This window comes from Dasypus novemcinctus, chromosome 2, assembly GCF_030445035.2.
Source record: "Dasypus novemcinctus isolate mDasNov1 chromosome 2, mDasNov1.1.hap2, whole genome shotgun sequence".
Lineage (NCBI taxonomy): Eukaryota > Metazoa > Chordata > Mammalia > Cingulata > Dasypodidae > Dasypus > Dasypus novemcinctus.
The window spans coordinates 96,162,370-96,189,092 of record NC_080674.1 but is presented as its reverse complement, the minus strand read 5'-3'; the positions used below and the strand labels follow the sequence as shown (position 1 = coordinate 96,189,092).

General features: G+C 37.3%; 1 long non-coding RNA gene and 1 pseudogene across 17 annotated transcripts in view; both read left to right on the top strand.

Moving 5' to 3' along the window:
• The window catches only part of LOC105747308 (uncharacterized), a 232,195-nt gene that overhangs the window by 120,510 nt on the left and 84,962 nt on the right, over positions 1-26,723 (top strand). For 6 of the 17 annotated variants that reach the window (XR_009180549.2, XR_009180550.2, XR_011646241.1 and 3 more), the window contains one exon: positions 13,461-13,537. This is a non-coding gene — a long non-coding RNA (uncharacterized lncRNA). Of the gene's footprint in view, positions 1-3,003; positions 3,209-13,460; positions 13,555-26,723 lie in introns of all 17 variants that reach the window. The other 11 variants (XR_011646245.1, XR_011646236.1, XR_009180544.2 and 8 more) reach the window with 3 other exon arrangements.
• LOC139436817 (motile sperm domain-containing protein 1 pseudogene) lies at positions 3,810-4,601 on the top strand (annotated as a pseudogene).

The following is a 26,723-nucleotide window of genomic DNA, read 5'->3' as shown; positions in this document are numbered from 1 at the left end:
TTTGTATATTTATATGTTGTACACACATGTTGTGACCACCCTGTTGCTTCCTGTGGTTAGCCCCTCAGACCAACAATGCCACCAATGGATTCTGGCAGTATTGTTATTGTACTTATTTAAATAGTTGCAGAATTAAGTTTAGTCACTTCGTCCAGTGTTGCTAATCATCTATACTTGTCATAAAGTAATTTATGACTTGCAGATGAGTTTGGGAAACTTAATAAATGTGTTTGATAGCTCAGTTTGTCTAGTAAAATTGTTACAGAGGTCATCTGAAGACCATTGAGTAGCAGTGAATCAAAGTCTTCTGCTCTGGTGGCCCATCTATAAGGCATATTATAAAATCTATTGTTTATTTAGAATAATTCATCCAAAGAAAATAAACAAAATAACGTGCCCTCCCTGGTCTCTTTGCTTTGAGGATAGAGCAGACTTTAGAGGCACATTTCAGTCTACAATGTTAGATGCTCAAGAAATATACTTTTTTTTTGGTATCTCAGTGTAGTTTTCTGTGTTGGGCCCTTTCTGCCTAGGTGGCTGAAATTTTATTGTCTATTAGGGATCCCTCACCTTTTCCTGTGGCTCTGTTATTTCTGGTCATCTTTATCTTTCTGCAGGGTGGCATCTGTAGAAATGATCATCTTTCATTGTGATTCTGTAGGTAGTTTGTCATCACAGGTTACTGTGATGCTGATTCATCCCTCATTCCCATCCATAAATTTCATCCAGTAAAGCAATTCCCCAATTCTGTGGAATCTTCTTGCCATATATTCATTGTTCCTCCTTGAATCTTTTTTTTCCCATTCCAAGGAATTTTCTTCTAGTCTGGAAGGTGAGGAGGTCTTGCTCTTTTTGTGTATGTGCTCTTTTCTATGGCAGATACTGGAAATCCAGATGTTGCAAATACATGGACAGAATTTGATTCACAGAAGTGCTTTTTGTTTGGACATTATTTTTAAAAATTGGTAAAATTCACATAAAAGTCTGAATTTCTTTTTGAGAGAAAAATGATCTGGCAACACTGGAGTAACATTCTATGTGGAAGTATTTATACTTTTGCTGCATAGTGGTTCCTTACACGGCTTGCTCACTCCAGTCCCTGTATTACTTCCACCCTTTAAAAAAATATTTATTTTACTTTATTTCTCCCCTCTTGCTGTTTATGCTTGCTGTCTACTCTCAGCTCTCTGCAGTGGCACAACTCTCCACGGTGGCCCAGGCCATCCGCTATCTGCAGTGTCCCAGGCCAGCTTGCCTTTACCAGGAGGCCTCGGATTCGAACCTGAGGCCTCCCTTTTGGTAGATGGGGGACCCCAATCACTTGAACCACCTCAGCTCCCTGCCACATGCCCTTTGTTTTACGCTAGTAATTTGTGTGGCTCTGATGAGCATTCGTTCTGAGTCATTTTTATTATTCTTCAAGGCCTAGGATTTCCTCAGGAAAGTCAGGAAAAAGACTCCTTTTTGTTACTTTTTGTTCACTCATTTCCCTAGGCAAGGTGAGCCTAGAAACTGCTTGAATGAATAGTCTAAAAAGAAGAAGGGGGAAAAATTGAGTAGCATTTCAAAAATGTTAAACCAGCGTAAGATATTAACAGAATTTTATTTTACTAACTTAAAGAATTTTGTCGTTTTTTAAAAAAATCAACTTTATTGTGATATAAATTACGTAAAGTAAAATTTGCCAGTTTTAAGTCTACAATTCTGTTTTCCAAGTGATTATATAATTTCATATTCCTAGTGGCAATGTATGAAAGTTCAGTTGCACCATATTCTTGGTATTTTTTAGTGTTATTAATATTTTAATTTTAGTTACTCTAGTGGTTATGTAGTTGAATCTCATTATGGTTTTAATTTGTATTTTCCTAATGACTGATGATGTTGATCATCTTTTATGCTTAATTTATCAATTGTGTATCTATTTTTTTGAGAGGTAGTCTGTTCAAATCTTTTGTCTATTTTAAGAAATTAGGTGGGTCATTTTTTTCCTTTTGAGTATTAAGAGCTCCTTTATATTTTGAATACAAGTCCTTTATTAGATAACATCTTTTGCAACTATTTTCTCCCACTCTTTGAATTGCCTTTTCATTTTCTTAACAGTGTCTTTTGAAAAGCAATTATCTTTTACTTTTGGTGAAGACCAATTTGCTGATTATTTGGATTTTTATGATTCATGCCTTTTGTGTCTTACCCATGAAATCTAATCAAATGTCACAAAGATTTTCTTCTATATTTTCTAATTTTTTTTTCGTTAGAGAAGTTGTGGGTTTAAAGCACAATCATGCATAAAATACAGGGTTCTCATATACCACCTTATTATTAACCCTTTATATTGGTGTGGTACCTTTCTTAGGGTTGATGAAAGCACATTTTTGTAATTGCACAATTAACTATAGTTCATGGTTTTAACTTTAGGTTCACTGTGTAGTGTAATTCCATGGATTTATTTTAAAAATTTTATTTTATTACCATATATACAACCTAACATTTCCCCTTTTAACCACATTCAGATATATATTTCAGTGCTGTTAATTATATTCACAATGTTGTGCTACTATTACCATCATTTATTACCAAACATTTCCATAGTTCCAAATAGGAACTCTGTACATCTTAAGTCTTACCTACCTATTCTCTATTCCTTCCCCATCCCCTAGGTTCTGACGCTAGAAGTTTTATAACTTTTGTTCTTACATTTAGGTCTATGATCCATTTTGAGTTAATCTTTATATAAAATATGAGATAAGGGTTGAGTTTCAACTTGTACATGTAGATATCTAGTTGTTCCAGTTATCCTAGTTGAAGAAACTAATGCATTAACTTGGTACATTTGTTGAAAAGCAGTTGATCATGTATGTGTAGGTGTATTCTGGACTTTATTCTACACCTCTGATGTATTTCTTTCTTTAAGCCAGTATCACACTATCTTGGTAGCTTTATAGTAAGTCTTGAAGTCCAATAGTATGTCTTCTAACTTTGTTTCACTCAAAATTGCTTTTGAAGAAACCCAGAGAGGTTAGGTGCGGGTGGAAATCTCCTGGTGCGGAGGGTCTGCGGAGTGGCGGAGCAGGAGCTGAGGACGCACTGCGATGCGGAGGACGCACTGCGATGCGGAGGACGCACTGCGATGCGAAGGACGACCGCGGAGAGCAAGGCGGATGGCGCAAGTCCAATTTATTCAGGGTTACAAGAGCTTATATAGGCTAAGGTAATAGCTGGTACAGGGTTTTACCATATAAGGCAGTGAACGGGAGGAAGGTTGCTGATTGGTTATGGGTGACCAGGGGGAGGTCGGGGGTTGTGCATGCGAGCTGAAGGGGGAGGGGGTCTGGTGCTGCGCATGTGAGCGAGCTGTGGGAGGAGGGGAACCGAAACCTCTGCGGCCTTGCAGAACAGGGGAAGTGAGAAGGGAGGCAGCCGTGGGAGGCGGGAGCGACAGTGGGGCGAAAGACTACCCGCTCCATGTACTCACTCAGTGTGAGACGAGACATCTCAAGGCACAGAGTTTGCCAATTGTGTTAACCAAACGGCCGCGTGCCCTGCCTCACCAAAACCCAGAGAGGTTAGGGACCAAAAGCAAGGCCCCACCCCCGGATCCTATTTCCCCCCATCCTGGCCCAAACTCCACTTTTCCTCCTCCTTCCCACCCACAACCCAGACGGGCTCATCCTCTAAGACGGAAGGAGGTGGCAGGTGAATCGTCTAGTATCCCAGTAGCCCTTCCTAGAGAGGCTGAAAAGGACAGAAGGAGTAATCCCAGCTGCTTTCAGAGGAGCCAGTGTTGCCCAGATTGCCAAAATGCTTTGGATTTTTTTTAAACTGAACTAAGAAAAGTCCCAAACGGATGTGACTGTAAAACAGAAACTGCCGCAAGGGGGTTAGTGCCAATGCATCAACGAAAAAGACAACCAGAGTTAGTGGAAGGAAATTTTCCTGTTTTTGTTTTTCCCACAGAGCTAATTTTTTATGCAGATAACCAGTGAACACATAAGCAAGTGCTGACTCCATATAATCCCTGTGAGTTTGCCTTAAAGATCAACATTTTATGTACTACAAATAAGTGTGCTGTCGCTGATGCTGCATGTGCAGTAAAGACTCAGAGTATTGCAGATGTTGTGATTGGTCATAGAGATGTTCAATCCTGACACTATGGTGTGATAGATAAATTCTGTCACTTAAGTGTCTGAGCAAAGTTAGGGGAAGACTTGGGAAGAAAAGAAGTTATTGCTTCTCTTCTTCCATCTGCAAAAGAACAACAAAAGGAAGAAAAGGTAAAAAGAATAAAGGAACATTTATAAAAACTTTATTTTTTGAGTAGGAGTTTGAGCAGAAAACAACTATCTCCTCAGGGCCTAGTGTACTGTTTTCCTGGAAGTGGTTTGCATTGTAGCCGTAAGGCTTCCTACAATGAGGATGTGGAATCGCTGGCACCTCTCTACTTAATAGTTAAGTGTGAATCAAAAATTAACTTGTGGCCACTTATATTTTAGGTCTTATCACAATGGCTATACATAGAACATGAATAAGGTTTTCAATTGATTTCTGAAGTAATTTTATCTTCAAAACATCATGAATGTGGACTGCCTTTCTATTTCATTCCATTAACAGACTACAAACTATTGAATGAGTTAAAATAATTGCAAATATATAATATATATTTTAAATTACTTTAAATTTTACTTGAAGGGCTCAAGCACATTATGTTATAGACAGTGAGGATGCTTCTGAGTTACATTTATGAAATTGTTTAAAGAAACTTTTTTCAAAGGTTTATTTTTTCCCGCCTCCCCCTCGCTGTTCACCGCCTTGTCTGCTCTCTGTGTCCATTTGCTGTGTGTTCTTCTATGTCAGCTTGTATTCTCATTAGGTAGCTCTGGGAACCAATCCTGGTATCTTCCGGAATGGGAGAGAGGTGATTAATCTCTTGCATCACCTCAACTCCCTGTTCTGCTATGTTTTCTTATTTTCTCTCCTCTGTGTCTCTTGTGTCATCTTGCTGCACCAGCTCTCAGCATCGGCTGGCACTCCTGTGCAGGGTGGCTTTCCTGCGTGGGGTGGCATTCCCGCATGGGCTGGCACTCAATGTGGTCCAGCTCACTGCGTGGGCCAGCTTGCCCTCACCAGGAGGCCCTGGGCATTGAACCCTGGACCTTCTATATAGTAGACAGGAGCCCAATTGGTTGAGCCACATCCATTTCCCAAAGAAATTCTTTTTCATATCTTTACCTTAGCACAAAAAACTTTAATTAAAACAACATTTGTTGTTCTGTCATCATGTGCCCTTCAATGTTAAAGGCCTAAAAGAGCAAACGCACCAGCCTGAAAATAAAAATTAAGTTTATTTCTTAGCTTAAAAAAATTGCTTTTAAATTTGAAGTTTCTTTACAGAATTGTTTTGGTTAAATTAGGTATTTTATATTTTAATATAATTTTTAGAGTAAATCTAACAATTTCTATAAAAATTCCTGCTAGGGATTTGTCTGGGATTATATTGAATCTGTAGATTCATTTGATGAGAATTGGTATCTTAAAGAGTATTGAATTTTCTGATAGTATGTGTATTTCTTTTGTATATGTCATTTTAAATTTTTATCAGCAGTGTTTGACAGTTTTCCTTGTACAGATTTTGCACACGTTTTGTTAAATTTATTCCTAAGTATTTCTACCTTTTTGATGCTATTTTAAATGTGATTGCTTTTTTGAGTTTAAATTTCCAGTTGTTTATTGCTGGTACATAGAAATACAATTGATTTTTGTATATTAAACTTGAGTCTTTTGTCCTGTGACCTCACTAAATTCATTTATTAGTTCTGGTAGGTTTTTTTTGTTGTTGACTCCTTAGGATTTTCTACATAAATAATCATGCCATCTATCCTATCTGTATTCTTCCCTTCTAATCTGTATGACTTATTATTTTTTCCCTTATTGTTCTGACTGGGGCCTCCAGTACAGTGTTGAAGAGAAGTGGTTAGACTATATGTTTGTGCTTTGTTCCCAGTCTTAGGGGAAGCATTCAGTCTATTTCCCATAGGTAAGACATTGGTTATAGTGCCTAGGAATTTCCTCCTGACAGCCTTCATGTTACTCAAATGTGGCCAGTCTCGAAGCCAAACTCAGCATGTAAATGCAATGCCTTCCCCCCAGCATGGGACATGACACCCGGGGATGAGCCTCCCTGGCACCGAGGGATCACTACCAAGTACCAACTGATGATGCAACTAGAAAATGACCTTGAATTAAAGGTTCAATGCGGATCAACAGAATATCCCTGTCTACATATAATAACATGACTTTAAAATGCTGTTTGACCTAACATAAGGGGGAAATGGAAAGGAGAAATGAGTTTATATGGCTATGAGTCTCTAAAAAAGAGTCTGGAGGTTGTCAGAAGGATTGCCCTTATGCACAACTGAGCAGAGTCTAAGAGACAGATAAAGTAGATACAACCCCAGGTACTGGTTCCTTTGAGGGCTAAAGAGACCCACGGGTTCTATGGTCATGGCAGATGGGGTTCACTGCCATGTCAGATGGCCCTTCTTTGGAGCTGGTGTTTCTGCGTGATGGAACTGGACTCAGATGGGATCTCTTTTCACAAGACTTTCATGCTACTTTACTGGAATTGTAGTTGGTGTTGGGGTATAAGATATATTTAGGGGATTGGAATCTCTGGACTGACAGTAGGATAGCCAGGCCCTGAGCCTCAACAGACTTCAGCTCCTACACTCTGATTTATTGGACTTACCCCACTCAGCTGAGATGGAGTTGAAGGACAACCACCACACCATGAAGCCTAGAGTGCCTACAACTGAAAGCAGGAGGATTGCATCCAGTATCCATGTGGAATCTGAGCCTCCTCTTGACATAGAGGTGCAACAGACACAACCAATCCAAGGTCCACAGAGAAAAGGTGGCATTGGTGTGGGAAAAGTGGCTGTGGTGGCTGATGGGTATGGGGAATGGGAGGAAGAGATGAGATGTGGATGCGTTTTTGGGACTTGGAGTTGCCCTGGATGGTGCTTCAGGGGCAATCACCGGTCATTGTAAATCCTCCCAGGGCCCACTGGATGGAACGTGGGAGAGTATGGGCTATGATGTGGACCATTGACCATGAGGTGCAGAGATGCCCAGAGATGTACTTAACCAAATGCAATGGATGTGTCATGATGAAGGGAGTGAGTGTTGCTGGGGGGGGGGGGGAGTGGTGGGGTGGGGGTGGTGGGGTTGAATAGGACCTCATATATTTTGAATGTAATATTTTTACAAAATGAATAAAATTTTTAAAAAATCATAAAAAAAAGACATTGGTTATAGATTTTTTATAAATATCATTTATCAGGTTGAAGAGGTTTCTTTCTATTCTTAGTTTGTTGAGTTTATTATGAACGGGTGTTGAATTTTTTCCAATTCCTTGTATGAATATTAACATGGTGAATTACATTGTCTCATTTCTCAAAAGTTAAGCAAACTTTACATTTCAGGGAAAAAATGCCTTTTCTGCATCTTCTGAGATGATTTAAAAAATGCTTTTGATGTGTGTATGTTTGCTTGTTACTTAAGCTGGTGAATTACATTGATTTTTTTTCTTTTTAAAAAATTTATTGAAGTATATCACTCATACATAAGCATACATAAACACTAAGTGTATAGTAATAGTTATGAACTTATAATAAAACAAACATAGATAACATTATATAGGGCTCTCATACCTCACCCTACCAACAATACCTTGCATTGTTGTGAAACATTTTTAACTAGTGATTAAAGAGCATCCTCAAAATATTACTACCAACCAAAGTATCTTACATTTGGTGTATTTTTCCCCAAACCCACATTATTATTACTATTTTAATATCATTTATACATGAACATATATAAACAATAAGTGCGTAGTAAAAGTTGTGAACTTAAAAGCAAACATGCATATCATACAGGAGTCCAATACATCACCCCACCACCAACACCTGCATTGTTATGAGATATTAGTTACAAATGATGACAGATTATTGTCAAGATCTTGCTGCTAACTATAGTCCTTATTTGACTTTATGTGTATTTTCCCCCAAACCACCCTAGTATTATTTGTTAAATATATTTTTGTGACAGATGTTATAAACTTACAATCATGTATGTGTGCAGAATTCCCATATAACACCCCTCTATCAACACACTACACTGTGATAGCACATTTTTTACAGATTATGAGATAATATTTCATCAGACTTTTACCAGGTTCATTACATACATTTGGCACACTTTTTTCATACTCCCCTAATATCAACACAGTACATCTTTGGCATAGATGCATGAATATTTTATTATTACTGTTAGCCACAGTCCATAGATCATTCCAGTTGTATTTTTCCCATGCTTCTCCACATTCCCACCAATAGTGCAATAGTGACATACATCTGCTGTAGCTCAAAAAGGACACTCTTGCATCTGTACCATTATCCACAATTCTCATCCACCTCTGGCTTTACTGTTTTATTTAGTCCCTAGATTATTCTCTACCTTTCTTTCGGTTGGCATTTACACCCTAGACTACACTTTTCAGCCACATTCTGATTTATAAACCAGCTGTTACTCACTATAATGTGTTACCATCAACTCTATACATTTCCATACTTTTACAGTAAAGTTATTTAAGGTTTAACTTCCATGTACAGTTTTTGTCAGGAGATGGTCTTTTGTTTTACCCATGGAGGGAGGGAAGTTTCCCCATGCTCTTGTGTCGGCAGCATGCCACGTTCAACATGTTTGAGTCTCTAGTGGTGGAATTGCAGGCCCATATTTGTCTGCTCTGAGCACCCTGGCGACTGCTGGCGTGGCTGTCCTTGCCCGCATGGCCGTCCCTGCTTGCCCGCCCCAAGCCGGTCCAGGTGGCCCAGGACGCGCAGACGTTGGGGTGGGTTCTGCTTCTTAAGGTCAGAAGCCGTGAAGCCTAGTGCCCCATCTCCGTTCCTGCAGTCCCGGCCAGCTGGTGAGCAGGAAGTACCAGCCCTGGGGCGGAGAGGCCTCCAGTTCTTTTAATTTAATTTATGTGCATCAGAAAGCACTCTGCTAGAGGAGAATAAATTGTCTTGCCTTTTACAATGAGGTGTTAAGAAAACATTTTTTATTCTGAATGTGTTTATTGGATGACTGTTTATATTTGCAAAATGTTATAAATATACAGACCTTAATAAAGTGGTGTAAAAGAGAAAAAAAAAACTTCTACAAACATTAAGCATCACTAGTCCATCTCAGTCCTCCTCTTATCTCCACCACTTACAACCAGGTCTTGAAGATGTTTTTCTACATTTTTTTCTAGAAGTTTTATAGTTCTTGCTCTTATCTTTAGGTTTTTGTTCCATTTGGAGTTAATTTTTGTATAAGGTGTGAGATAGGGGTTCTCTTTCCTTCTTTTGGCTATGGATATCCAGATCTTCCAGGACCATCTGTTGAGTGGACTGTTCTGCCAGAGCAGGGTGGGTTTGACAGGCTAGTCAAAAATCACTTGACCATACATGTGAGGGTCTATTTCTAAACCATCAGTTCAGTTTCATTGGTCTATGTGTCTGTCTGTATGCCAGTGCCATGCTGTTTTTACCACTGTAGCTAGGTAATATGATTTAAAATCTGGGAGTGAGAGTCCTCTAACTTTGCTTTTCCTTTTTAAGATGTTTCTGGCTATTTGGGACACCTTACCCTTCCAAATAATTTTGATAATCATGTTTTCCATTTAATTAAAAAATGCTGGTTAAATTTTTATCAGGATTGCATTGAATCTGTATATCAATTTGGGTGGAATTGACATCTTAATGATATTCAGCGTTCCAGTCTGTGAGCATGGGATGTTCTTCCAATTATTTAGGTCTTTTTAAAAAATTTCTTTTAACGTTGAGTTGTAGTTTTCTGAATATAAGTGCTTTACATCATTGGTTAAGTTTATTCCTGAATATTTGGGTTTTATCTGTCATATTTTGGTTTCAACACTCTTTTGATACTTTTGGTTACTTTTATTGATATAATCTTCGTTTCTAGACTCTCTTCCAGGCCTCTTTCTCATGTCTTTTCTGTTCAGGCTGTAGCATACCCTTTAGTATTTCCTGCAAATTTGGTGTCTTGGTTACGAACTCTCTCAGTTTCTGTTTATCTGTGGATATTCTAAACTCGCCATCATTTTTGAAAGTCAATCTTGCCAGATATGAGATTTTTGGCTGGAAGTTTTTCTCTTGCAGAAACTTAAATATATCATACCACTGTCTTCTTGCCTTCATGTTTCTGGTGAGAAATCAGCACTTAATTTTATAGGGTATCCCTTTTATGTTATGCATTGCTTTTCTCTTGCTGCTCTCAGAATTCTCTCTTTGTCTTTAGTACTTGTCATTCTGAGTAGTAGTGTCTTGGAGCTGGTCTTTTTGGATTTATTCAAATGGGAGTACGTTGTGCTTCTTGGACATGGACATCTATCTCCTTCAATAGGGTTTAGAAACTTTCTATCATTATTTCTTCAGATATTCCCTGTGCCTCTTTCCCCTTCCCTTCTCCTTCTGGAACATCCATGACAGGTATGTTTGTACATCTCTTGCTGTCATTAATTTCCCTGAGACCTTGTTCATTTTTTCCCATTCTTCATCTTTTCTTTTGTATGTTCACTTTCAGAGGCCATTTCTTCAAATTCACCAATCCTTTCTTCTGCCTCCTCAAATCTGGTGTTAAATGTTTCCAATATATTTTAAATTTCATTTATTGCACCATCCATTCCCATGAGATATGCTATTTTTCTGTGTATGCTTTCAAATTCTTCTTTGTGCTCATCCAATGTATTCTTAATATCCTTAATCTCTTTAGCCATCTCATTGAATTTATTAAGGAGATTTGTTTGAACATCTATGATTAGTTGTTTCAACTCCTTTATGTCATCTGGAGGCTTACCTTGTTACTTTAGCTAGACCATATCTTCCTCTTTCTTGGTGTGGATTTTAATTTTTTATTAGTGTTTTGGCACCTGAGTTACTAGAGTATTTATTCTGGGTGCAGTTTTTCTCTTTAGTTTGGGACTTTCTGCCCTTTCTCCCTTGCTGGTTGTGTAGTAGGAGTCAAGATGTAGTTGGTACTGTAAACCGTGGAGGCTCAAGCTGCTCTCATTTCCCTAGGTACTGATGAAGCTTCTCTCAACTTTCTTCTTTGCCATAGGTAGAGACAGAGTGACAGTTGTATGCAATAATCCAAGTCATGCAGGCCTAGACAGTAGTTGCCCATTTTCCTGAAAATGTTTGCCAGATTATCACATTGACTGTGATAGGTAGAAAATAAAATCCAACCCCCTCCTTAGTGTTTGAGACTGCATATCAGTTTTTCAAATTGTTTTACAGAATATTCTTGGCCTACAACATGTGAAAACATTTGTTAAAAGAGTTTCATTGTTAAATAAAGTTCAAGAAGCATTGCTTACTATTTCCTTCTCTTGAATATTTATTATAAACAAAAAGGCTCTGAGAAATCTTGAAGTAAAGAAACCTGTTTAATTTTAACACAGCATTTTCCAGACTTATTTGCCTACATACTTTTCCTCCTTCCTGCCAGTGAACACCTCTTAATATCTCTTAAGACATGAGTGTACCATAGGACACAGTTTGAAAAATGCTGACTAGATGATGGCAATGTGACATTTAGTTACATTGTAAGTATATCTGGGCTTATTATATGGATGTCAGAAATATTAAAGAAAAAATTGTTGAGAGTATAGGTAGTATTTTGCCAGGCGAACCAAATTAGTAGTTTTGGGGTACAAGTTTTTAGAGTAACTTTCTACCTTTAAAATTGAGTGTTTCTAAAGTGTTGTAAACCCAAACCTCATAAGATATCTTGGACAAAAACTAACTCTTAAAAAAATATATTTTTGATAAGCAAAGTGTAAATGAATCAGAAACATGTGAAATGAATTGTGTTTGAAATATGCCTGAATATAAAATTCGAAAAGTGACTTAAGGAGAGCTTTGTCCAAATATGTTTTAGATTTTACTAAATTCAAACATTAAAAAGTTCAGGATATGCATGATCATCATGCAGAAATCATCATTTCCTAACTTAGAATTCCATAAAAGAGTTAGAAAGTGAGCATTTGTGTTTAGAAGGTGCTTCACAGATCTTGGCATGCTTCAAGGTAAGTTCTTTGAGGTCATTAATGTCTACCCACAGCTCATCCTAATTGTTTATTACAATGCTCTACTGAAATTCCAACTTGGAACAATAATATCCCAGAAATGTAGACATGGTATTTAGTTTTTTATTGCTTTTTGGTAAAGAACAAAGATAAGGCAAAGGGTCTTTAAAACAGTTATTATTTCCATTAGATACTTCACACCACAACTACTTGATATTTGGTCTTAGTACTCAGCTCTAATAGGTATTTCCTTGTTTATGCAAAACAGTAATCAGTGAAGTCAGCAGGCTCTGGAAATAAAAATTTCCGAACTTGTGTTTACTCTGCTGGATTTGAAGCAGTAGAGCAAAAAACATTGCAATTCTGTAAAATACTTGCTCTTACCTTTTATAAAGTAGTGAGGTTGTGATAGAATTTGAAAAATAAAGTGGTAAGAGTTACTATATGTATATATATATATATATACACACACACAATATAGTTGATTAGTTACTATAGTTATAGCACCTTTATTCTGTCTTTGAAGTTTTCAAAGGTGAAGTAATATTAGGTTTACTTCATTTTGGAAGGTGAACATTAGGAAAATACAGTCAGAGAATGGTCTGGTGTTGGTATTTTTCAAGACTAAAACATGTTTTACTATTTGTTTTTGGAGTAAAGAAGGAGTAAGTAAGATCATTCATGTTTAGAGTGCTAATTGAGAGAAAAAGAATATTTTGGCAAATATAGACTACTCAAATTTAATGAAAATATTTGGTTGGTTTACTTTATATGACACCTCCAAGAAAAGGGTATAATCTAACATATAATCCTTTGTTTATAAGAAGCCCTAGCTAAATTTTACCCTTGGTCATAAATATGTCTTATTTGTGTTTGTAGGTTTAGGAGACACTAATGCTAACACTGAATTTTAGATTTCTAGTGTGTAGAATTGTTTCTTTAGACATTTTGCAAAGATAATTTTTAAAATTCTAATTTTTTATCCATCTATGCAGCAACAATAAAGCATTTACAGAATATTACTCATGTATGTGAGAATCCTATACTTTCTACTTGTTAGAAGTTATTACGTTTATACTATTAATAAGTGCCAGAATGATGCAAGCATTGAGGGTAGAATGAGTTAGATACACAGTCCTTCCATCTAGTTGGGGAGATAAGCAAATACAAAGATAATTTTAATACTATGTATTAAATTCTGTGGTGGTTTGAAGCTGTATGTACCCCATAAAAGTATGTTCTTAAAGTTAATCCATTCCATTCCTTTGGGTATGCACCCATTGTAAGTAGGACCTTTTTTTTTTTTTTCCAGGTACTAGTGCCAGGGAGTAAACCTAGGACTTCATATGTGGGAAGCTGGTGTTCAACCACTGAGCTACACTGGCTCCTGTAAGTAGGATCTTTTGGTGAGTAGTATCTTAAGATGTGACCTACCTCATTCAGTGTGGTTCTTAATCCTTTTACTGGAGTCCTTGATAAGAGAATGAAATTTAGACCAAGAGAGAAAGCCATGGAAACAAGAAGCTGCAAGCAAGGAAACCCAGAAGAGAGGGAGAGACCAGCAGATGCTGCCATGTGCTTTGCCATGTGACAGAAGAATCCAGGATTGCTGGCAGCCAATCTTTAAGAAGAAAACGTCTCCCTGATGATGCCTTGATTTGGACATTTTCATGACCTCAAGACTGTAAGCTTGTAAGCTAATAAATTCCCATTGTTAAATGCCAACCCATTTTATAGTATCTACTTTCAGCAGCAAAGCAAACCAAAACAAGTGCTAAAACAGGAGTAAGCATAAAATCCTAAGGGAGCCCGTGAGGAAGTCATCTACCTTCCTAGGGTGTCAGAGAAAGCTTCCTTGGGGAGATAGAATCTAAGCTAAGTCCTGAAGAATCAGAGTTAAGACAAAAAGCTAGGAAAACTTGGTCTAGGTAGAGGAAACAGTTGAGAGATGAGGATGGAAGGTAGGCAGCCTAGTGCATCTGAATTTTCCCCATCCCATCTACCATTCAACTGAATTAAGCATGCCTAGCACTATCCATTTAAAAAGAAAAGAGACCTCTTTATTGGGTGTCATGAACCAAAGGGAAATGATAGATGGTGTCACCAGTCACTCACTCCATGTCTAGTCACAGGAAGCAAGATTTGATCATAGCCTGGGCATTGTTTTCATCAGAATAATATGGCTGGCAATGAGTAAAATAGTACTGGCCCTTTTTGGGCCTTTGTTTGGTTAACAATTCTTGCAGAGTATGTCACTGAGGTCAATTGGGCTCATATCTTCATGTGAATAACCAGGAGAGGCACTATGGCAACCACAATAAGGCCCAGCTCTCTTGGAGTATCCTTCCAGGCCACCCCATGGAACCCCATCAAAAAATGATGGGGCATGTCAGAAAGGCCCTGGGAGTTTGCTCAGAGGAGCTCCACTGTTCAAATTTTGAGCAAATCTGAGATGCAAAATAATGAAAGTAATAGGTCTTAATCCATTAAATAAAAACAAATTCATGCACCTATACTTCTAATAAATAAACGAGAGTAGGATACCAACTAAGAAATGTAGGAGGAATGATAGTATTAGAAAAATCAACATTTTATAACCTTCATAAAATAATTGATTCATACAGGAAACATCAGAGGGTACTAAAACCACTGAGTGAAAATTTGATGAGGATCTTAAAAGTGTCTCCCCATAAATCACCTTTTAATAACAAAGGGAAAAAAATAGGAAATTTACAATGGGATAACCTGGCATACACTACCTTAAGTAGGTAATCTTAGTGAACATAACTAATAATTGGACAAAACAGTGTCATGTGCTTCCTGTTGTGATACACTGAGAAAATACAGCATCATTTATATAGTATTCTTGCCAAAAATGCATAACCACAATCTAATTTTGAGGAAATATTAGACAAATCCAAATTGAGAGATATCTTACAAAGGAAGTTGTGTGTACTATTCACAAAATTACTAAAAAAGGATATTTTGGTGATAATTGGCATAATTTAAATAACTTCTATAGATTAGGTAACATTATCTGATTTTATCTGTATTAAATTTTCTCATTATATTATTTTATCTTGTTTTTGGGAAATACACCCTAATGTATTTAGCGGTAATGGAGCAACTTACTCTCAAGCAATTCAGGAAAAAAGTTACATATGAAGAGAGAAAGGAGAGGAGAGGGAAGAGGAGAGAATGATGAAGCATAGGTGCAAAATGCTAACAATCTGGGTCAAGCACATACAGGACTTCTTTATACTATGCTTGCAACTTTTCTGTCCCTTTGAAATTATTATTTTTTAAGTTGAAAACAAAAAGTGATGATATGTTCTAGTACCTTCCATTTGGTGCTCCCCTTTCAACATTGTGCTCCTAAGAAACACCCCTGAATTACCCTTGAATACAGTTTGAAAATCACTGCACTAAAATGATCATTCCTTTCAGCAGTGAAAGGAGAGAAAAGAAATAGTTTTACACGTAATAATGATCTTTCGTAAGAAAGGGAACATCTAATATTTCACTAACTGTAAGAAGAGATTACTTGTCCTTTTACATATTGGTACCTGTGCAGATATTGTTGGTAAATATTGATGCACACTTATGAAAAAAAAGCACATAATAAACAAATTAGTCACTAAGGAAAAGTCTGTATTTGACCCAAAGGCTCAGGAAATTGTAAGAAAGACTGTCATTAGCTAGTTAGGAAAAAAGCCACAGTAAATTTTAGTTTAGGTTTATATGTTCAAATGAAGTGAGGCAAGTATGGAAATTATGACCAGCATAGTTATTTGTCTATAATCGTGGTAAGAATGGCTGTTATCACTAGAATGACAGTCATAGTGAACTTTAAAAGTTAGAACATAGATGAGAAAATGCTTCACCATAGTCAAGAGGGCAGTCAAATGAGCAATGTTAACAGCATCATACTTGAGGTCACTTTGACAGGTGTGTCTGTACAGTCTGCATACTTCTTGAAAATAGCATTCCTAATGTCAAAAAGAGAAAAACCCTACCTAAGGAAAGGTATCATTGCCCTTAGGTTTCTTACGGTTAACCACTTAGTCTCTATTCATAGTATTTCAAGAAGAACAAGAATTTAGAAGATCTGGAAAACAGTGGGGAACTATTGAAATTAGGGAATTATAAACATGAGAATAACATAGAGATTGTTTTAGGTTGGCAGCAAAGGAATTTGGGTTTCTTTAAAGGCAAAAAGCCAATAAAGAAGAACAAAATAAATCACCTTCTTTTGACCTTATTTGGAACTAAATACAGAAACCTTGTAAGGGATGAGCTATAACATAAGTAGGGAAATTAGTGTATAACTCCTGAAGAAATTGTTTTCAAAACTGCCAAATGTATGAGAAATTATTGGACATAGGCATGGCAGATTTTAAAAGAATGTAGGTAAATGGCATTAAAAGTTGAGTAATGCATATATCAACATGAACAAGAAGAGCAGTAATGCTTACAATGTACCAATGATTTCATGTGCAAAACCTGTGGTTTCTTGGCAGTTTGGAAAATAATGAAAAAAATGACTTATGACACAAAGGTGATATAGGAATAAAAAGTGCTATTGCTAGTAAAATGAGTCTTTCTTAGAGATTAGAAAAATATAAATAAAAAGATGTTAAGTGGGAAATTATCTGTAATTTCAATCATTGTAGGCACTGTATGAAAGTAGGTAGTGCCAAATTGAGGAGAAAAGCATGTTGACAAAAACTATAATTGCAGGCAATGTACAGAAAGGGTGCTTTGTAAGGTTCTGCCTCAGAATAGCAGGAAGCATCCATGGTAGTTTGAGTAAAGGATAGGGAAATGGATAATTTAATGAACTTTTATAATAGTTATTACTATCTATGATAAGAAGGGCAACCAATTTTAGTACTCCAGGACAAACTGGTTGGCTAACAGAGTCAGGAGGAATTATTATCCTAGTCTGTGTAACTTTATTCATCTGTTCAGGTATCCTCTATTTGCTTCTGCCACAACACCAGGTATTATGTACCACCATTCACCAACTCAGAGAAGGAAAGCGTAATGGCTCTTTGGTTTTGGAATGGTCCATTTTTTTTTTTTTCATTTTTATTGTGATAACATATATATATCACAAAATTTCCCATTTGAACTATTTTTTAAGTGTACAGTTCACTGGTATTAATTACATTCACAGTGTTGTGATACCACCACCACCATCTATTACCAAAATCTTTTTATCACTCAAAACAGTAATTCTTTAGCCATTAAGCAGTAACTCCCCATTCTTCCCTCCACACAGCCCCTGGTAATTTCTAATCTATTTTTTGTCTTTATGAATTTGCTTATTCTAGATATTTCATATAAGTGGAATCATACAATGTTTGTCCTTTGGAAGTGCTTGGCTCATTACACTCAACATAATGTTTTTAAGGTACATGCATGCTGTAGCATACATCAGAACTCCATTCCTTTTTACTGTTCAGTAATATTCCATTGTATGAATATACTATCCATTTATCTGTTGATGGACACTTAGCTTGCTTCCATCTTTTGGCTGTTGTGAACATTGGTGTACAGATACCTGTCTTTTTTTTTTTAAAGATTTATTTAATTATTCTCCCCCTCCCCCCATTGTCTGCTCTCTGTGTCCATTCACTGTGTGTTCTGCATCTGCTTGCATTATCTGGCAGCACTGGGAAACTGGGTCTCTTTTTTGTTACGTCATCTTGCTGCATCAGCTCTCTGTGTGTACAGCACCACTTCTGGGTGGGCTGCACTTTTTTCACGTGGGGCAGCTCTCCTTATGGGGTGCACTCCTTGCGCATGGGACACCCCTACACGGGGGCACCCCTGCATGGCAAGGCACTCCTTGTGTGTGGCAGCACTGCTCATGGGCCAGCTCACCACATGGGTCAGGAGGCCTTGGGGATTGAACCCTGGACCCTCCATACGGTAGGCGGACACTTTATCAATTGAGCCTTGTCCACTTCCCAGATATCTGTCTTTTGACTGATGTTTTCATTTAAATCATCAGACCTATTAATGATTTCCTAGTCACAGATTTTATTAAAGAGATTGACTATATATAGCATTTGTCATTTTTGATTTTTGTAATGGACTAGCTGTTAAACACTGGAACCGCAGTTCTGCACAATGAAAAGCACAGGTATTCTGACAAGCAATAATAAATGTGGTGTTTCTGATTTTGTAAAATAGTATGAGGCATATAGTATATGCAAGGATCCAGAGTACAAGACTGATTTAACAGCAATCAAACTTTAGTGGAATTTACTTGATTTTAACATCTTCCTTTTAGGCTGGAATATGGTATCATAAAGAAGATCACACAAATCACTCATTCTGGGAACAAAGACTTTTGAAAGCTGTCGGCTTGCTGACAGTTATGATGAGCATTTATTTCAGGCTTTTAAAGCATATTACTCAAACATGTTCAAAATGAGGTGGTCCAAAGAAAATTATTTTCTTTTTGAGAAATACCTTAAGTAAGTGAAGAACCCTGGTAACATATACTCCTTGAATACAAAGCTGCAGTGTTTTTTCTTCTTACTCTTCTTCAAAATGAGTAAATACTTTATTAAGCTTACAGAATGAAGCATGCTGCAGGGATCTGTTTATTACAAGACTACTTGCAAAAGATCTAACACCATTCATTGAACCTTGAAAAGCACTTGAAAATATGGGTTGCATTTGCAAACTTCAGTGTATGACATGGAAAGCTGGCAAGCTGCCTGGCTTCTACTTAAAGGATTGTCATTCTGGGAAAAATAAATTTCTCTAACTAGACAAAAGTCAATGTTTTCATGTTTTACTGCAATCAAACTGATAGAGCTGACAATTTAATGTCTCAACACTTAAAATATCTGTGGATAATCAGTTACTTCAATCAATCATAAACAGAAATTCTTCTGTTTTCAAAGGCTGTATGTCTGTGACTAAGATATAAAACAGTTTGGTGAGACCCTTCCCCCACTACACTCCATCATCATTTTCTTAATATTCCTAATTTGTCTTTAGTTATGCAGATATTTATATGCATTATACAAATCTGGAAGTTACTTTTAACAACTCGAGTGTGATCAAATTTGAAAACTTTTCTTTCAGTGTCCTGTTTTATTTAATTTTTATAGGTAGTTTATAGCCTATATGTCTGTCAGAAAAAATGTGGAAGTGTGCTAGCATTCTAGCTGAAGACATCATTATGAGTGAAAAAATGCTCAAGGCTTTTTCAAAGTGGATGCTGAAACATATATTTCTTTTCTCTGACTCCAGGGGATGCTGGTAGCGACCCCAAATAGATAGGTATTTTGGGGTCAAATGGTGTAGTGCCAGCCCCATAGGATTTCTTGGCAGGCACAGTGAATGGCTACTAGCTTCTAGAAACTAATAATGATGATGCTGATGATAAAGCAAGGGAGGCAGGGACAACAACACAAATATGTGCCTGAGGAATTGGATTCCAGATAGCACAAGATTTGGCAGAGCTGACAGGTTCAGTTCACTAAGCTTTGGTATTGATAATGACAGGAAACTTCAGACAGTTTTAGAAATCTGTTTCTATTAAGATATGACATGGTATTTCTGAAACTTGAGAACAAGTTTACTGGTAAACACCATTCTTTAGCATGATAAGAATTGAGGTGGATGGTTTAATATTCCTAATAGAAAACTCTCAGTAAGTGAAATTTCTTGTTTGGAATATTCTTTTATATATTTTTATGTATGGTGCTTACGTGTGTAAATGTATCCGTAGACATATACATTCACCACCACTGCCTCCTTTTGGTTTCTTTGATTACTCGAGGCTTTGCAATCAAACCAAACATAGTTTTAGGACCCTTGGGGCAGCATCTTTTAGTTCCCTGTCAGGCTACGTTGCAAAACAATCAATCTTGCTCTTGCACTCACTTGGCGGAAGTGCCACGACACGAAGAGTGCAGTGCTTTGCTCTTGCCATGAAGCCTGGGTGACAAAAGTTTTTACAAGAAGCTGACTGTATTTGGGGTTATGAATATGCAATGACTCTCATTAGTATTGAAGCACCAGAGCAGGGGCTGACATCCCCCGCCACTTTGAGTTGCTGCAGAATCAGCTAATGAATTGTCTCGCTCTTTCACTCACACAGTCGGCTGTTGTGGCTCCCAAGTTCCAAGGGGAGTTGCCCGGTTTGAGAAGACCATTGACTGCTGATATTAATTGTCAAGAGCTACTCTTGATTTTTGTGAAACAATGTTTAGACAGTGCTTAGGTTGTCAAACCAGAAAAGCACTAAACTTTGCATAAGATAATATCATGAATAGGAAAATTTAGAGAGATGTGAGAATGAATATATATATATATATACACACACACATATATACTTATATTCATCACTGTATATAAATATGCTTCCTCTTGGATCATTGTATGCTATGTGTATCTATATATAGATGAAATCAAGTCACAGAAATTTGACATTCTGCTGGTTTGTCTATTATCCTTCCAAATAGAACAAACAGAGATGATAGAAAATTTCCAAAATGAATAGGGCTAAAGCACAAAGCTATTTCATCAACCCTTTACCATATTCTTTCTTTCTTTTTTATTCCTGGGTCTCTGCCAAACATTATGCAGCTCAAACACAACATCCTTCATGAATATGTTACTGATAAGGATATGTTTCTAGCCACTGATTAAGATATCTGAGCTGATTTGCAGTGTGTGAAAAGATGCAAAAGTGCTCAGAAGCCATTTAGAATGGTCCCTTTTCAATAGGACAAATTAAATGTGTTTCTCCACATCCCTCCTCCCTTGAAATTTCCTTTCAACTAGAACAGGGCTTCTGTGGCTTGCTGCAGATTGTAAAGGATGGATTGAATTGCAATTGATTATATATGCCAAAAGATAAAGAACATTTTGAAAGCTGTACAAATATGGCAGTGAACAAAGAGTAAGTCCTTATATTAAGGTGCTCACTTCTATGGTCATTTATTTAGTATGCAATGGAAGAGTCATCCCTTCCAAGGAAGCAGATATATATTTTTATTGGAGTTCAGAGGGCAGTATTGTTTTAATTGCCTTATCAGTTTGACCCATCACTGGAAACAAGAAAAAAATAAAGCCCAAGAACATATATATATGAGTACCAAGTATAAGTATAGCTTAAAATAAATGCAGCTCTGACAAAAGTGGCTCAAGTATCATACATCAAGCACTTGTTACCTCTGCTGCCGTCAGTGACTGCACATGACTAAAAACAAATCAGTGATAAAATCTCAAGAAAGATGAAACCAGTCTTGGCTTGCAAAGATCATCAGTCTTTCTAGAGAGCCATAATATTATTTGTTCAAGTAATCCTTGGCCTCCTATTTAGTGGCCATAATACACCCTTCACTTCTAGATCAACGCTTCCAAGGGCATTTAAAAAAAAATTGGACATAGAGGGGACCAATCAGATCTGAACACATAACAAGCTACTGAATTACTTAATTTCATCCCTACATTTGCATTCTTGCTGTACTTCAAGATATTTTTAAGAAAACATTGTGACTTTATTTTTGCAGAAAAATTGATCAGAAAGTGCAGAGAATTCCCATATTCCCTTGTTTTAGTTTGCTAAAAGCTGCCAATGCAAAAATACCAGAAATGGGCTGGCTTTTATAATGGAAATATATTAGGGTAAAATATTATAGTTCTAAGGCTGTAAATGTTGAAAATGTCCAAATCAAGACATCATCAGAGATACTGTCTCACTAAAAGTTGCCTTCTGGCAGATCCTGGACTCCGGTCACATGGCAAGGCAAAATGGTGGCCAGACTCTGTCTTCTCCTTCACGCTCACTTTCTTCCTGAGCTCAGGTGCATCGCTTCTCTCTCCCCAGACCTCATCTCTTCAGCTTCAGGATGCTCTGCTGATTCTAGCCTCTGGCCTCTCTCTCGGCCCTTCGGTGTTCCTTGGTCTTTCTGTGGCTGTAGGTAATCCTGGAGTCTTCTTTCACATGGCAGGGTAAAAATAGCAGCTTTCTTTCTCTGTGTTCCATTTAAATAAGACTCCAATAAAAGGATTAGGACTCACCCTGGGTCCCACAGTCTAATCAAGGGCCTTAACTGAAATGATCTAATCAAAAGGTCCTACATATAATAGGTTCACAGGCACAAGAATGGGTTAGCTTAAGAATATAATTTTCTGGGGTTCACAAAAGACTCAAACCAAGACAACCCTCTTCTCAACATCCCCCTAGTTTTCCCTATTAACATCTTATGTGTTTGTTATAATAGATAGGCCAATATTGATCCCTTGTTTCTACCTGAAGTCCATGATTTACATTAGGGACTTCTCTTGGTCTTGTATAGTTTTATGGTTTTGACAAATGCATAATGTTATGTATCCACCACTACAGTATAGTACCATGCAGAATAGTTTCACTGTCCTGAAAATCCAATATATGGTTTTGCAAATTTACTGTTTTAAAGTGCCTGTATATAATAAGCAATAAATAATTATGAGAATTTTCTGATTTCTCTTATGCTTTTTTCCTTAGGCATTCAAATATTTTCTACTATAAGACAATGGTCTACATCAAAATAAAGTATTCAACTCATGGAACACACTCACATTTTAAAAATATAAAAGTGGAGTCATATCAGCTGAAACAATTCTTTCCAAAAATAAACAGTTCTGATTTGATGGAAATATTAACCAGTAGCTGTCATGAATATGGAGATCCCATTATAAAGTGAAAATATTTTAGTTTTCATTGCAAGAATGGTGGTTTTGATTTGGCTCTGTAATTAGCAACTGCATTCTAGACTTTGTGGATGTTGTGAAAACATTTATAGAAAGTTTATCCAAGTATAATGTAGTACTTGTTGCTTTTATCAAATATCGGAGTCTAATGAAGTAAAATATAAAGAACTTGCGTGACTCACATATTTATGAGTGCTTTGCTGACAGTCATTTACTGCACATCTTTTTCTTTATACAACCACAATGCAGTTGTAACAGCAGGCGAACCAGTATGTTGTATTGCTTCTTTTTATATTACACTGCCCCACCACATACCTACAATAGAATTTGGACACTTACAAGAGAAGAACAAATACATATTATAGATTTAGTGCATTATTTGATTCACCTTTCTATATTCTGAAGCATACCTACTCTTTTTTTTGTAGTTTATCCTTTATTTTACTTAAAAAAATATTTAAAAAAAGATACATAGATCACACAAAGTGTTACATTAAAAAAATATAGTAGAGTCCCACATGCCTCACTCCCCACACACCCCACTTTTCTCACATCAACAACTTCTTTCATTAGCGTGGTACATAAATTGCATTTGATGAATACATTTTGGAGCACTGCTACACAGCATGGATTATAGTATACATTGTAGTTTGCACTCTCTCCCAATCCCATTCAGTGGGTTATGGCAGGAAATATAATGGCCTGCATCTGTCCCTGTAATATCATTCAGGACAACTCCAAGTTGAATGAAAATGCCCCCATATCACACTTCCTTTCCCTTCTCCTTCCTTCAGCAACTCCTGTGGCCACTGTCTCCACATCAATGATATAATTGCTTCCATTGCTAGAGTCACAATAATTCTATACCAGTAAGTCCACTCTAGTCCATATTTTATTCCCCAATCCTCAGGACCCTGGAATGGTGATGCCCATTCTACCTCTCAGTTGAGAGGGAGCTTCAATCCCACATTGCTGATGAATGGGACTCTCCTACCTACAACTGTAGACTCAGTTCCTTGGTGTGGTGGTTGACCATGGTCACCTCCTTGTTAGCTGACCTGGGTAAGTCCAATGAACTGGAGAGTAGGTATTGCAACTCTGTTGAGGCTCAGGGCACAGCTGGCATATGGACAGTCCAGAGATTCAAGTCTCCTGGCCATAAACCAACCCCAGCACCAACCACAGGTTCAGGAAAAGTGACAGAAGAGGCATGTGTAGAGAGGTTACATCTGAGTCCAACTCCATCACACTCAGGAGCACAGATTCCAAAGTAGGGCCCACTGGCAAGGCACTAAACTCTGGAACCATCTGCCATGACTATAGGGCCTGGGTGTCTCCATAACCCTCAGTAGTACCACAACTTGGAGTAATATCTACTTTGGCTGTCTATGAGATCCTGCTGAGACATGCATAAGCGTGACCCCTCTAATGACCTCCCGACTCATTTTGAAGTCTCTTAGCCATAATAAACTCATTTGTCTTTACCATTTCCCCCCTTTATTCAAGCTTTTTTTCCAGTTGCATAACCAGCCAGTACTTAGCGTACCTACTCTTAATTAGTATTCTGATCTAATTTTATTAAGTGGACCCAAAGTGGATCTGGAGTTGGAGTATCCTGTAGGAAATCAAGGACACATGCTCCCCCAGCTTCTCTTAAGCATGCACTCACAATAGGGAGGGGGAAGCATGAGGGAGGAGTTGAGCCTTTGGCGAGCTTAACTAAAATTTTGCAAGCAGAAGCTGGTTGTTGTTTTTTTTAAAAGAAATCAATTTTATTAATACATATTAATAAACATGCAATTCATCCAGAGTGTACAACCAATGGTATTTGCTATAATCACAAAGTTGTGCAATTATCACTTCAATCACTTTAGAGTATTTTTGTTATTTCAGTAATAATAAACATAAAACAGGAAAAATCCTCACCTTTCAATCCCTCTATGCAGAAGCTGTTTTGATATTAGCATAATTATAAGTTAAGGTTTAGAGTTGCTTTTATTTTGAGTTACAAATATGGGGCACTATAATCTTTTCAGTCTTTGGGGTCTCTAGAGGTCTTGATCTAACTCTTTAATGGACCAATGAATTTACCATCAGCAAGTGATACTTATACAGTCAGACACAAGTTAACGTTCATTGAGTACAGTTTGGGTGAGGGGTGCTGGGGGAGGTGGCTTAAGAAAATACAAAAAGCAGAATCCTGGGTGCTGGGAAGCAAAAAAGGTAGCTATATACCACGAACCAGAAGTGTTTCAGGGCAACCATTGGGATGTGAAACTGGCTTTTTTACTTTGAAATAGTGTGTCTAGAACTAACTTTATGTTGATTTCAATTGTAACATTTCAGAAGTGATACAGTTTCAAGTTCAGAAGTGTGTATTTGTATTTCTCTTTCCCTTTTTCTCATTTGAAAATTGTATCCTTAAGGAGGGAGATGGGGGAAAATGTTGTTTGCCTCACCAACCCCCTTTAAATGTAAGAGGGACAAGAGTGAGCGGATATGAGGGACTGTAATTAAAAACATAACATCATTTTAAGCAACCTTGTTTCTCCCTTAACTCCTTTCTTCCCCAGTAATCTTGTCTAAGCGTGGATGTAAATATTGATTCCATACTGATGCCCAACAACATTATGCTGAGATCCCCAAGTACTGGATCACCAGAAATACTGTCATTGTATACCCTGGGGAAAAAAAAGAAAATTTTTATTCTTTGATCGGCTTCCTGAACACTGATATAATTGTTTACCACAGGCCTGGCTTCACAAATGGTGAAGTTGTTTACCTACTACCATTTACTTTCTTGGACTCTTCTTCTTCCCCTTTCTCTGCTTTCCTCAGATGATGGTGAGAAGGATTTGGGATTATCCATTCCCTGGGGCATTTGCTTTTCTAATAGGAGACTCTGGCATGTGGCATGAGTGATTTTGACAAATGCAGGTACTGTCCTGGGTGCTTTGCATGTTATTGCAACCCAGATAACTTTGTATGGATGAAAAAGAGTGGTGCAGACAAATGAACTAACTCATTAGGATCACACAGGTAGCTAGCTAAATTTTGAGTCCCAGGGTTTTAGTCTCCAGAGCCTATGCATTTTACACTACATCAAAACAATTTAAGACACAGAAGAAACTATCCTGGAAGTTTAGACTTTACGCCATTTAACAGATAAAACACTTTTGTTGGAGAGCATTGCCTTTGTGCCCTTCAAATTAGATGAGGCGGATCTAATCTGCTAACTCATAAGGCCAGCTTTGTATAGTTGAATGTTATGTCTTTAAGATGTAGATTTATTTCAGGGAGACTTTAGTCTTTGATTTGAATTTATTCAACTAAATTCAGTTGACTGAATGTTTATTGAATACCTCATCTTTGCAGGCACTCTGCTAGAGGCTGGTGTTACAAAGAGACAATATATTTAGGGACAGATACATGGCATTGTACAGCACTACACAATCTACTGAGTGCTGTAATAGAGATGTATGCAAGAAATCATGTGACTATATGAGGGAATGATTAATTCTGCCTTGAGGGAAGATGTCAGGGCATGCTAAATTTGAACAGAATCTTGAAGGACAAGAAACAAGAATTTTCCAGAAGGACAGGAGAAGGGGAGTGAGAATTAATTTCACATGAAAGGAACAGCGTGAGCATGCTTATGAATATTCTGCCATGTTTGGAGCATAGTAAGAGTAGTAGATTGTAAAAATGGCCAAAGATTCCTTTCCTACATCCAACTTCTGGCAATGTGACAGTGCAGATCCTCCCATTAAGAGGCAGAGTGTTATTGCCCTATTCCTGAATCTGGTATGACTTGCTTTGACCAATGGACAACAGCAGATATGAAACA